Source organism: Atheta coriaria, unplaced genomic scaffold (genome assembly GCF_025399875.1).
Source record: "Atheta coriaria isolate IRGN ID8LTWV9N9 unplaced genomic scaffold, Caltech_Dcor_3.1 hic_scaffold_9_pilon, whole genome shotgun sequence".
NCBI classification, from domain to species: Eukaryota; Metazoa; Arthropoda; class Insecta; order Coleoptera; family Staphylinidae; genus Dalotia; species Dalotia coriaria.
The window spans coordinates 2,253,764-2,267,204 of record NW_027045451.1 but is presented as its reverse complement, the minus strand read 5'-3'; the positions used below and the strand labels follow the sequence as shown (position 1 = coordinate 2,267,204).

The 13,441-nt window shown below is 40.8% G+C and overlaps 1 protein-coding gene and 1 long non-coding RNA gene across 6 annotated transcripts in view; one reads left to right on the top strand and one right to left on the bottom strand.

Moving 5' to 3' along the window:
* The window catches only part of side-VII (sidestep VII), a 111,979-nt gene that overhangs the window by 19,780 nt on the left and 78,758 nt on the right, over positions 1 to 13,441 (top strand). The gene's annotated exons all lie outside the window — the stretch shown is intronic.
* LOC135798957 (uncharacterized) overlaps positions 1 to 13,441 on the bottom strand; it is a 112,870-nt gene that overhangs the window by 62,368 nt on the left and 37,061 nt on the right. The gene's annotated exons all lie outside the window — the stretch shown is intronic.

Genomic DNA, 13,441 nt, shown 5'->3' with positions numbered 1-13,441 from the left:
GTTCGCGTGCACTTAGGTTTTAGCGTACCCCGTATATCTGGGCATTATAAAATAAACTACGTTTATGATATTATCCATGATTTCCAGCACGAGCACGAAAACAAAGCACTTTCCTACTCTTTCAACAACGAGCTAATAATGTTGCTCATAAATTTCGGCTAGGAAATAAAATTTACTGCGCGCCGCGGTTTTACGATATTTGTACTCAATTAACTTTTAAATAATTACTCGACATGACAACGAGAGTATGGTCTTTTTACGGCGCGCGCATTAAATATAAATTAAGTGTCGATAACCTGGTTTAGAGCATCGGTTGATTGTGTTGCATAATAATGCACACACGGATGGATAGAAGGACAATACGCGTGCCGGTTGTTTGTGCAAATTTAATTAATTTATTAATGGATTATACGTCTGTGCATACAGGTTCATTTCGAGGATATACTCTCGCAGATGTAGATTTCTGCATATCTGCATTATAATTATAATTAATGGAATTCCGCTCGTGCTGGATTCGGTTAATGTACATGGTTAGTTTGTTTTGATTTATTGATCAAATTCACTTTGTAATTTAATTTTGTCCGTCTCAGAACATCACTTACTAGTACCTGGAATATTTGAATATAACATTAGTATCCAAATAAAACGAAGTGTGATTTTTTCTCGCGCAGCGGTGAGTAGGATAAATCGACGTCGATTTTGCGCATGCGCGAGTTTGGGTAAACAAATTTATTTTTGTCACCGCGTATATCTATATCCGTAAGGCACCACAGACAACACAGTGCCAGGCTGAATGACAAAGCGACGCAACAACGAGTCGACATCTTGATGGATTATATTTCAAATTCACGCAATTTCCGCCTCGAAATATACATCTCAATAAATATTCCCCGATGCCGGAGCAACCACGGGCATTGCCACCATCGCCGCCGCCGCCGCCACTCGAAGGATTGTCGCTTAGGAAAAACGAAATGGCGCAAAACAGTTTTAAGGAAAACATCTGCGCGTGTATGGCGGCCACAGGAGAAAAACAATAGATCCATAACCCGCTACTACCAGCACTACCGCCGCCCCACGACAAATGAAACAATGATTTACGAGCAGCATTAAGCCGAGATAATTTTTTGACAGGCCACAAAGTGACAATCGGAAACTTATACACCTAATACCGTAATGTTTAAGCAATGCGCGCGCGGGATGGCGAATGCAATTAGGCGGCGGTGACGACGACTTTTCACTGCTCCGTGTATGGCGGCGCGGGTTGTGGCTAGGTGTATACCGTATACGCGTACGTGGGTGGCGTATCGGCGGCGATCCGGTTGTCGCGTGATATTGGATTGTGATCTCGTGGGTTTTCAGTCACCTGGTTTCGGATCCCGCCGGGGATGCTCCTAACACGCATTATCCTGCCGTCGCCGCCGCCTCGCAATGAACTCACACACGCTCTAACGATGACTCTATGTATGTGATTCACATGTGTGTGTGTGTGAGGGTGGAGAGCCGTCGCGAAACGTGCTTTGCACCAGTATTCTGCGAAATCAATCACGTCCCTCGAGAACATCAATCTGCAAGCCTCGGCCAACACGCGCGCACAGCCGAGAATCCTACACTTTTGAAGTTTCCACTTTTCGTTTTTTGCAATACATACATACATGTATGTGATGCTTTAAGATTTGCTCACGCTTCTCTGGAGGATCGAGAGCGCGCGCGTCGTCGTGCATGATACAAAAGGACGACGGGAAATGGCGGAAAACACGTTTCTACTTATTGATATAGACGCATAGAAGTATTAATGGTGTAAAGTCTTTCAGAGTTACTTTTACGCCACTAATCTTTCGCTCGCGCGAATTTTAAATTCAAAATCTTTGAAATTGTAAATTTTGACTTGTTGTCTGTATGCTTTAACTTCGGCATGTTTTGACAAGTGTCTCTTCACTTTAAGATAAATTCTTATTATCTTAAGCCGCCGGTGCCTGCCGAGCTTTCTTAATTCCCTCATCCCTGTGCTCGTATTCGTTATTCGCAGCACGTGTGTCGCCCTCCGCGCATATCTACGTGTCGTCACCCTCTTTATCCTCTTAAGCTTATCAATTTGTGTATTCCGCGGTGATCTCCAACCCGCCGCGCCCGACTGACGAAGTTCAATACACTATACACGCGGGGGCGGCAGCCGCATGGCTTTGTTTTCCACGAATTAGATATTGAAATGCGCGATGAACGGCTGTAAAGCTTTGCGGGGCTTAAATATGGCGAAACGCGATACCGGGCACACGGGCACACAAGTCAACGTGCGGTGGATGTGCGGCGGCGGCGGCTGGGGTCGTTATGGCGCACGATTTTCGCTTTGATCGACAGTGGCAGGCGAGAGTATGGCAAGGGAGGAGTCGAGAGGAAGGTAAACATTCACTTTGTATTTTGTCAAGTGGCGAAGTGATAATTTGCACGCTAGGGTGTCATAAGGGTATCACCAACTTGTTTCCTGCCGCCGTCTTGTTTCGGCCGACACCTCGCGAGTGAGGCGGTAATGCGATGAGCGCGCGGACGGAACTGTCGAGCAACTTGTGCACGTAAACGTCACATTAAAGGAAGCGGTGAGGGTGGCGTGGTTGAAGGTTTTCGATGAGCACACGCCGAACGTTTTATGGCGGGCGGGCCGTGCAATAACGACTTTCCTATAACAAGCACACCAAAAAGGGGTGCATATGCTTAAATCTCTAAATGTGATTTAGACGTGCCAGCTACTGCGCAAAATATCCACACATAATTTACTTCGATACTCAAAAAATAAAACTATTGATGTTATCACTATAAAATGTTAAAATTATTCGTATTATTAGTAAGCGCATAAAATGGACATAATTCATAATTACATTCATCGCCAATGGAGCGCTTTAATTATTAATTAAGCGTCTTATCTCGCGGTGCAATTAAAAGCGCGCTCCAAACGCTCGTTTCACGCAGGATTCGTGTTTAACTCATTTTTCAATTACTTAAAATTAATGCCGGAAATATGATTGCTTTTTACAGCAAAGCTATAATTCCAATCACCCCGTAGAATTAATTTCAAGAGCGCTTACACTCATTATCCATATTAATCATGTCAAATTTAATTCTCCTATAAATTTATCTCATTAGTCATAAAAACGAGCAAAAAATCATGAAAACGTTCGGCAAATATTTTGCATATGAAACTAAATTAAATTTCGATATTTACCCGAATGTTTTTTGTCACCGAATCGTATTTCCACCACAAACTTCCAAACAGTATTAGTATTTCGAATGAAACTGTGCGTAAAATATGCGCCCGAACTTCAAACAGAAAAATGCCCCGAGAAGCATCCGTTTTACATCGTTGCTTTGGCGCGCGCCCGCATTCGATACTCTTGTGATACCCAGGTATTATAAATTCAATCAATATTCAAGCACAAGTTTTTTGCCAACCTCCGAAGTGGAATGCATGCCTGGGTTATTTTAGACATTTTCTGATATGCATGAAAGGACTATTACTTAAAGAACGATCACAGCCGAAGCGGGCATTTTTCCGTTTTGCTTTTATATCGTTTCTTTATTAGACTTGTTTTTTTATTTTTATTTTCGAAATCTTTTTATGGCACTGCGCCGTATGAATATTTAAAGCAAACTTTGTGAAGCCTGGGTGGTATTTAAACAGATGCAAAAACGTACAATTTTTATACGTTTTTGCGTTAACAAAGTAAACATTTTATGTTTGCAGTCAACTGTAATTTAATTTCATTACATCACGAGTAATATATGATTTCAAACTTTCCAAATCAGACATTACTTCTTCCGGTGCACTCCGGATGGAAGCAATAAGTTGATTGAGGTTATATTTGCTCCGCATGTCACTTCTTGTTCTCTGTTTCTGATAAATTACTACCGCAACATCAGTTTTATTCGTATAGACAGGAAATCAACTCAAAAATAAACTGAAATATTTAAGAAACGAAAAAAGTTTCTTCTAGTTGCAAGTATTAAATATTTCCTCAAATTATAAGATGGAAGATTTACCGCTTTTATAAACGTTAGACGTTGTCGCTCAAAGTATGCTTTCAACCAAGCGAAATTTATATCCCAGTTTCTCACGCCGAGCTTTCGCAAATTTCCTCATTCCTTATATTTTCCCGCGCGCAGTTCGTGTTTTTTTCGGTTGTGAGGCATTTACTACGTCCGTGTAATATTTAATATTAAAAATCCTGCATAATATACCCGCCGCTCGTGAATGACGCTGCATTGTAACAATAGCTCCGCTCATGAGAACCTGCAGACACGCTGCTGAATATCGGTAGACGAAGATTAAAGTAAGACTTATTAAAAATCCGTGAAATCCGTCGATGTGAATCCGTGACCGAAACCATTTCGCCGGCGCGACGTAAAAATAGATTAATTAATCTCGCGCGCGTATAGGTATTCAAAAGGAGAGAGTCCTTGCTTTGGGGACAAGTTAATTCGAATTGCAAGCCCGCTTTGTTAATGGAACTTGGGCGTTGGGCGCGCGCGTCTCTAACCGAATGAAAAGATCTACGGTGGCAATTGCAGCGTGCGCGAATCCACTACACAGAGAGCAAGCATAGGCTGTGAAGACGTGGATAAACAGGAGACTGATTGCATTGCGATGATGCCTCCAGGGGGACTCATTACACCTCGATGATTACCTTCGCACGACTCTACCAGCACAACATTCCGTTTCCTTTAATGCGTATAATGGAAGAAACGTGTCTTGCCTCCTTTATTTGCAATTTTCGCCTGCGCTTTGTGCTTTTAATATACGAAACACAAGTTTTGATATAGTTTACTAACTTTTCTCGGACACCAAAATAAAATATTCATATTTTTCGTCAAAATAACACTAATTTTTGAAATTAAAAAAAATAAACAGTTTAATTTGTTATTTTGAATTTAAATTCTAAGTAAATGTTATTCAAATAATTTATTAACATGCTGGCAAACAATTAGACAATCGTATAGTTTAGTATACGCCATTGTTTTCCCGGAAGCTCGCAGACTAAATCGAGAATTACGAAAAGCAACACACATACTCATACACTGGCCACGTATAACCGAGCAACTGAAGCAATAAAACTGGTCTTTCTAAGTTTTCACCGTTCCGCTGCTTGCGGTTGGCGCTTTGGCGTCGGAGCTGAAACTCCTGCGAACGCGCGCAGTTTTGTTTACAGCACCAAATATCACTACGCAGCCGGAAGGCACACCGCTGACCATTGCCGTTTCTATATTACAATATACAGAGTGCTTGCAAATGAAACATAGAAATATCAGCAAAGAAACTTGGCGCTTAACCAGGGGTACCACAAGTAGATATGTATAATTGTTCGGAGACAATTACGCCAATGATGCCATTGAGGAGATTGTGAAAGAAGCCGCAGCGCCGCATATGGTGGTGTTGGCATTTTCCAGCCGCTCCCCGTACTGAAAGGAGTCGAGAGCTAAGTAGATTGGTCGCGACTGAAAGTTTAATGTTTGTTCGTTGTATGCAAACTTCTCGCTTTTGTGGCGGCGATGTCCCCTTAGCAGGGGATCGCCGGGTCTGATGTGGGTGTGGTACACAACCAAGCGGATGACTTAAGCTCACCGCCGCCACAAAAACTGTTTAAGTTGAGCCGAGGATGAGATCTGGTACACGAATTGGTTTCGGTGTGATTTCTGTAAACTGTAAAGCATTTAGATGTAAAATAGAAGCTACTGCAACGGCAAATTTCGGATTAATGAAATTTGATACTTAATCTCGGCCCGTTTTATTGCTGTTACTATTGGGGCAATACTAACTGTACCATACTACGAATGTGCTCGCAGTCGGTCGTTAAAGCTGTTATTGGTTATTGGAGTTTTTATTGCAACTCTGGGAAATTTTCTATCTGCTGTATCTTAGTGACTTTGGTTTTTAGAAAAAGCGACGACTAATTTGGTCAATTCCGCGCGGACAAAAATGTATTTCGAAAGACATTGTAAAACCACTACGATTTAATTAGTTTCTATGTATAATACCGGATGACTTGTGTATTTTTTTCGATCGAGTTAATTAAAAAGTCGAAGGAAATTGGAAGAAATTGATCGAAATTAATTATTAAGTGCATCGCGGCCACAAACTTTGCATTCAATTTCACTCGGTGTTTCCTGCGCCCTTTTTTATGTGCGTATCGTTTTCTACGTTTTCCTTATTGGGAAATACGCCGATATGTATAAGAAAAGCGATGGCGATGCCGACTGGCAGTGAAGGGAAAACGCCCGCGTTCGAACACAACAAACGCGTTTCCTGTTCGAATTTTCTTTCGCTCCTCGTTTTCTTTTATACCAGCCGTGGAATGCCTGCCCGATAAATATATAAATAGAAATAGATAGGAAACGAAACCGACTGAAAATAAAATAAAAGGATCTAACGAACCGGAGCGGAACCACAGGAAATCAGAAATTGAAAGCGGGCGAAAGCTTGATTCAAAATGCAATTTACATTTCTTTTTTTTCTGATACGTTGCACACACATAGAATTTTAACAAACAATTGTTTGATATTTTAGGGAATTAGAGTATGAATCATAGACTCGAAATAAATTGCAGTCAAGTTGCCCCCTAAACTAGGAAAAACATTGAGTAATGAAGTAATTACTGCGAGCATGCACGTGCGTTAAGTGCACCCATCACATTATCACATGAATAGTACTGTTTTCTTGCACACTCTCCCCTCGTGTCAGTACAGTGCGAGAGTTGAGTCAGAGCACTGTTTTGAATTCAATTCACATCCACACCTAGGTTTCAATTGCTATTTTGCCGCACGATAATTGTTCGAACAGCGGCGGGAGCGCGCGCTGCGAAATATAAATCAACAATTTGTCTGACCAATACGCCCCCGCCCCTAATTCTAGCCATGCGCCCCCACCCCATTTGTGCTGGGCTTTCGAGATCGGTAATTTGATTACACCTTTATGTGTTTCCTTCCTGCGACCACCATCGCTACATCGGAACAGTGCTCACCCCCAACAGCTTTTTCATTTTCAAAGTCCGAGGGTGCAGAGGGTGCTCACGCTATTGTCAAGCTTGAAAGAAAAATCATGCGGCACGCATCAAGGGTAGGTGAAAAGACACGTGCATGCTTCAAACCTCAAGGGTGTTGCTATGTTTTTTTTATCATACAAAAAAAGTCTTCTTAATTTGAAATATAATCAAAGAAAAACATTGATTGTGATAAATGTAGTATTAAATGATAGTTTGATTTGTAATTAAACACAACACTAACCTCACATTTATCTATTTATTACCGTGGTAAAGCGAGCACGTCGCTTCCAGTTACTCAATATTAGTGTTGGACATTGAGAAGGGTGCGTATGGACAAGGGATAAGTTTTATGAGTGGCACTTATAAGCTTCCGGAAACTGTTGGTAGGAAAAACGCTACAAGGAGTACAAATAACTTGTACAACTTTCATGTTACACAACAATATCTCACCTAAGTTAATTTAACCCAACCTAACCTCCAAAAAACACACAAAAAATAGTGTTACACGATGCCATCATTGGCTTTTATCACGTTCTCCACAGTGTGTGTCATTTTTTATGGTGCAATACAGGATTGTAAGCAAGATAAATTCGCGGACGGCGCGCCGCGAACGACATTCGTTTTTATTAAGCTTTAATAAATATTTATAACTAATATTTGTAAGCTTAAAAGCCATTCGCAGCCCGGCAATGACGAGAGAGCGTTCGATCGGAAAGCGGCGTCGTTTCCGCGAAATGATCGAATTTCGTAAATTACGAAAACGCGCAAAATTTCCACACGATGCAAGCGATACCGACAGAATGTTACTTCGAGCCGCACACACGCAACTTACATACGTAAACGTCAAATGCAGCAATAGTATGGCGCGCAGCAAGAAGACGAAGAGAACGGCGTCGGGTCTACGCTGTCGGAAAAACCGTATTACGTCGGGGGTGGTTTGAAGGAATTCGAGCGCAAATAATGTTATCCAGATATAATAGTTGGCTGGGCTAGATTTACATGCATTATGTGAATGACGTTTTATCGTAAAATATGCGCATTAGAATGTTGTGCAGAGTATCAATAAGGGCAATATAGTGAAAACCAACATTTACACTGACGCTAACCGAGCCAATATACCGCCGGCGGGTTGTAACAACTTTTTTGTTTCGTGCGCACAGCTTCCAAAGTTTTATATCGTTATAATGAAAACTACAACGTGTAAAATTAAAGTAAACTGTTTGCTTTTCATTAATATATTCTGCGGGGTGTTGGGTCGCTTATAAAATATTCATGCTTGGAAACCCATGAGCGGTGCTAAACTATTGAAGGGTTTGTTTTGTATTTGAATGTCGTAGTTTTTTTTTTCTCTGGGTTTATTTTTCGCGTACGGTGCAAAAGTTTGCTTTTTGTTGCGCACACATTTCCAAATCAACAAATAAATGAGTAAACAAGCAAAGCAGTGTAAGGAAGGGTTTCACCCTCCGGTAACGTTGGCGAGCGCCAATAAAGCATAAGCTCAAACGTGCAGCGCTGCTTGGAAATAAATAAGGAAGTGAGATGTGAAAGGAAAGAAGCTATCATATCTTCTTGTATTGTATTGGAATTGTGGCGAAGAGTAAATAATAAATTCCGCGTGGATCCTTATCCCGTAAATACAGAGTGTTGCACGAAAAAAATTTATAATAAAAAATATAAAAAATAGTCACGAAACAATTTAAAATTAATTTTTTTCAAAAAAGTCTAAGAAAATAAAATTTAATTTTAAATTGTTTTTATACTCCCAGTATTAATATATCTAGTTGGTGGTATTTTATAGACCGATATCGAGATCTATTTCTGGTATATAGATAGAACTTGTTCATGTCCTGATGCGCCCCCAAATATGAGACAATGAAGAGTACGTCGAGACGATCGTAAACATTGCGAATACAAAAAAACATAAACAATTCCACCGAAATAAATACACTCACACACCAGACACACAAAATACTCTTTATATATCCAATCAGAAACACCCTCAGAAAAATATTAGACACTATTGAATATCAGAACACTTTTTCTTACAAATTTTAAAGAAAAAAAGTGAAATCAAAGTTAAAAACTTGAAAATCTCTTCTATAAGTACTCAAAACTTTACTTAGGCACTTTGCACATCCTTTTATTGTCAAAACAACCGCATATTGTTTAACTATCCACAAAGTTGCCAATCGATGCAAACATTTTATTGAGCTACAATTTATTTACTATCAGTGTTCACTGCTCGTCGCTATCTTTAGTTTACGTAGTTTGCACTTGCCTTTACTCTTGCGCACGCGATAGCTGTAATAACCATTAACGATTAGCGAAGTGACTGCGGCAGTGAAACTTATTGGAAAACTCGAGCAAGTTTTTTTACGAGCGCCGCGCTTAACGCGATCCGCGAATGAATTATCCGCCGATCTGTAAGTGTAAGTATAAGCTTAAAGCGGTGTTAAGGTATTAAAACTTACACGAGCGTTTTATCACTGAATAAAAAACAAAATTTAAAAAATAAATAAAAATTTCAATTATTAAAAAATTATAAAAATATTTCATTCATGATTAACTCGCGCACAGCTGTGAAAGTAAATTTGTATAATTTAAATACTGATTGGATGAGGAGAATAAATCCATCCATGACAAAATTATAATTACCAATATTTAGCTTCGGCCGCGATTACATTATCACAGCAGTTTGTTAAACGTTTTGAAAATGTTGTGCCATCGAGGCAATTGCCGTCGTCTGATTGGCAATTAAACAAACCGAGCCAATAACCCGCGAACCGCAATCATATGTGTTTGTTGTTGTAACATTAAAAGCTGAATCGTATTAAAATGCAAAGCTACACCGATGTTGGACGCGCGTCGCGTTTCAGCTGCGTGCGATTATTCAAACGCACAATAATTTATAACAATTAGAGAGTCGTGGGTGCGCTGCAATTTGAGATAATAGTAATGAACGATGATTTTCCATATAACGGTAATTCGTCCGGACGCACATCGGCAACTTTTGCTCGCGGATCGTTTTCTGGTTTAATCGTCTGCTACGCCTGTGCAACGTGTAATACACCCACACAAACACCGATGGTATTTGTAATTTGTCTAGTTTATGCATGGGCGCCATTTTGTGACATGTAGAATTAACATTTGCATACAATTACAAGCAGAATTGTTGTGCAAATTATATATTCAATGTCATCTATGATATTGTATTTCTTGATATGCGAATAAATCATTTAATTTAAATTTTCTTTGAAGACAAAAATCTATGGCAACCAAGTTTAATAAATTTGTTTCTTTTCTTTCAGGTAAGTTACCTTCCGCCCGTCATTGTTCTCGAAGTCAGGTAATAAAGGCGGTAATAATCTCATACCCAGCTTTTCAAAATATTTATGATTAATAACTTTTATATTGCTTTCCTATTTCAAGTCGTAAAACGTGTAATAAGCAAGCGAAATGTCAAGCACTATATTATCAAAACTACAATCATCGTTATTTCCAATAAGTCATTAAAATCATATATAGATATACGAAATTAAAATGAACAAAACCTTGCACCGATTTAATCAAAATTAGCCAAATCGCTCGGCGCTGGTAAAATGGTAAAAAGTTTGTTTGTCTGATTGAAAAATATATTTCGGACTAGCGTCGCGCTTGCAGTAATTTATCGACGTTGGCAGGCGAACGCCGCCGCACACTGCATCACCCCCTCGCACTGCCCCCGCCGCCGCGTCGTGCAGGGTAACCGTTCGATGGAAGTTTGTTATGCAAATTTTGTCTCCAATTCGGCGCGCATTTACATAGGAATAAAGAGAAGAGATATAGAAATAAGTCATGTTGAACCAGTGCTTGGTAAAAGCCGTATTTAATGCGCGTATTGAAGGAGTATTGAAGAGAATTTTGATCGCGAATTCTATAACTCTATATATATTCAGATGCTCTGTTAAAATGGCTAGATGCCGAGAGCGCGAGTTTGAAGTTGCTTAAGCATGAAAATGCTCTGAGCACTCGTGTTGTTGTTTACGTAGTGGATGATATTCTTTTTCAAACAACTCCTCCAAGAAGTCGAAGCCATCCAACAGTCGCGAGGTTAGCGCGCGCGTGGAGATATCCTGCTGACAAGTAAACAAAGCCATCCTCGGAAGATTTGTTTTGATGTGCCTGCAGTTTACCTTTTCAACTTTCGCAAAGCACGTTCGGAATTATTCAAGTATTTAATATTTCGGGCTGGTTGTGAGCGCATGGAGAGTTCGCTCGCTGGCTTTTGTTCACGATGCTGATATGAAAGGTCGATTTCGTTACCGTTCGCGAGCGCAGTGCGCACGTCCTTCTCCGCCGGGTGCAATTCATTCCTTCCGCTTTGATATGCCAATGCACGTTTTGTGTACCCAAAATTTACTTCTCTGCACGGACGTGTGGAACCGGCGAAAAGTGAAAACTTTGATCAGGTTGCACTTCAAACGGCAAAAACGACGATTTTTTTGCGCGCGGAAAATTATTAACGTTCGAACCGAAATTTATCATCGGGCAAGCGAAGGCATCCCATCGGTTATTTAACGTCATAAATCAGCGCGTGCGTTTTTTGCGTCGCGCGCAAGGACACGCGTTTGCAATAGAAAAGAAAAGGGGTAGTAAATCAAAGAGGAAAAATTTAAAATTATAATCCCCTTTGTATGCGCCGTTGGTCGGTCAGCGTCAAAGCAGGCCGCCGCGCGCACAAGTTCCCGATCATTTCCTTGAGCAAAATACCGATAGGCGAATAAGTTGCGTAATATAATATATGACAAAAATCAGTGCGCGCAACCCCAGCATCGAGAGGATGGCTGCGAGAACAAAGACTTTTCGGAAAGTTTCTTTCCTTAGTTATTGCCATACGGACCTTATCGACCTACCCGGCGTCCGCTTTATTGATGCCGGTTGCTTTTGCCTCCAGCTCTCGGAATAAGAATAACAAGGACTAGCAGAAACTTTAAAGGATGTGGGGACCTTTAAGGGGGGAAGGAAATAAGGTATAGGTATTGCAAAACCTAAAAGAGTGGAAAGGCCACTTTGACTGGCGTGTGAGACGCCCGAAGCCAAGAAAAAAAAAAAGAAAAGAATTTTATCCAAAGAGGCTTTAGTGATAAAAATAATGACAGGCTGAAGATAAATTGGTAACTCGAGCCGAAAATGTTACTTTTCAACAGCAGAAGCAAAAAAAAAATTCCGGATGCGGAGTATTAAAGCAAATATCATTATTGGTTCAACCACTAAACACTCAAGTTTGTCAACTTGGCGACTCTGGAAATTTACATGTGTAAAACAAACTGGATTAAGCCAGCCAGCCAACCAGGCAGGCAGCGGCTTCTATTTGCGCTGAATTATATAAATAGCTTGTGCAGTGCACACGCAGTGAAAGTACCTCCTGCTAACTTAAATTTAATAAGATACGTAAGCGAGGGTGTAATTTCTTTTTGCGCACACGCATTGTCTCTTTTCTCCCCTATTTAGTGCCGGTTGCTGGGTGCTTAACCCTTTTCTGCGCCTTCTTGTGAAACTACTCGGCTGCTCGCGAAAGCCGCGCGTGTCTCCATTAGCACCTTTTCGTATTATTTTATCGTCGGCGTGTTATTGCGTGTACAAAGCTCGCACAGCACAGTACGTAACATTACATTTACATCTCTATATATTTATACTAAACACAAAAAGACTTCATACTCGTCGGCGTGTCCTTTTATCGTGCACTTACTGCCATCGCCCGGCCGTGCCTCTTGGCTCTTTATGTGTGTTAATTTCCTTTTAAATACTAGGAAAATCCTTTATTAATACCATTCACTTAATTTACAACACGGCGCGCATACGGCGAATGGCGCAAAGCCCAAGCGAAAATGTGACTCTGTTTCTCGGCGCGTTTAAAGTCGTATTAGTGTGCGGATGTAAGGAGTCGGCGGCGTTCTGCCGCCTCTCGTCGTCGATTCCAAGCGCCGCGCGCGCGGTGTGTACAAATAACCTGCCGTCGCTTTGTTTTGTTGTTGTGCGCGCACGAAGTGCTCTTTCGATTATTCGCCGCTCGTTTGTTTCGGCTTTTCGCTCGTCTTTTAATTTTGCAATTTGCAAATGGAACGCAAGGTTACCGCGCCGGTAATCGTACCCTGCATAAAGAAAATATTAAGGTTTCACTTAAAATGAAAGAATCAAAAGAGTTTCTTAGCTTAGGCCACTATGCGGCGCTGATGGCATGTGAAGTGTTTCTTTCAAAGTTAATAATTCGAGTCCCTTGTGCATAATAAACTAACATTAACTGTATACACGCTGCGGTCCTTCGCCGTTGCGTTTGCTCTCAGGCGAGTTGAGAGTGTGAAGAAGGAAATGTAAGGATTTCGGGTACGGATTTTAGGTGTTAGAAAGCTTTGCGGCCGCAATGTTGCGGTCCCCCG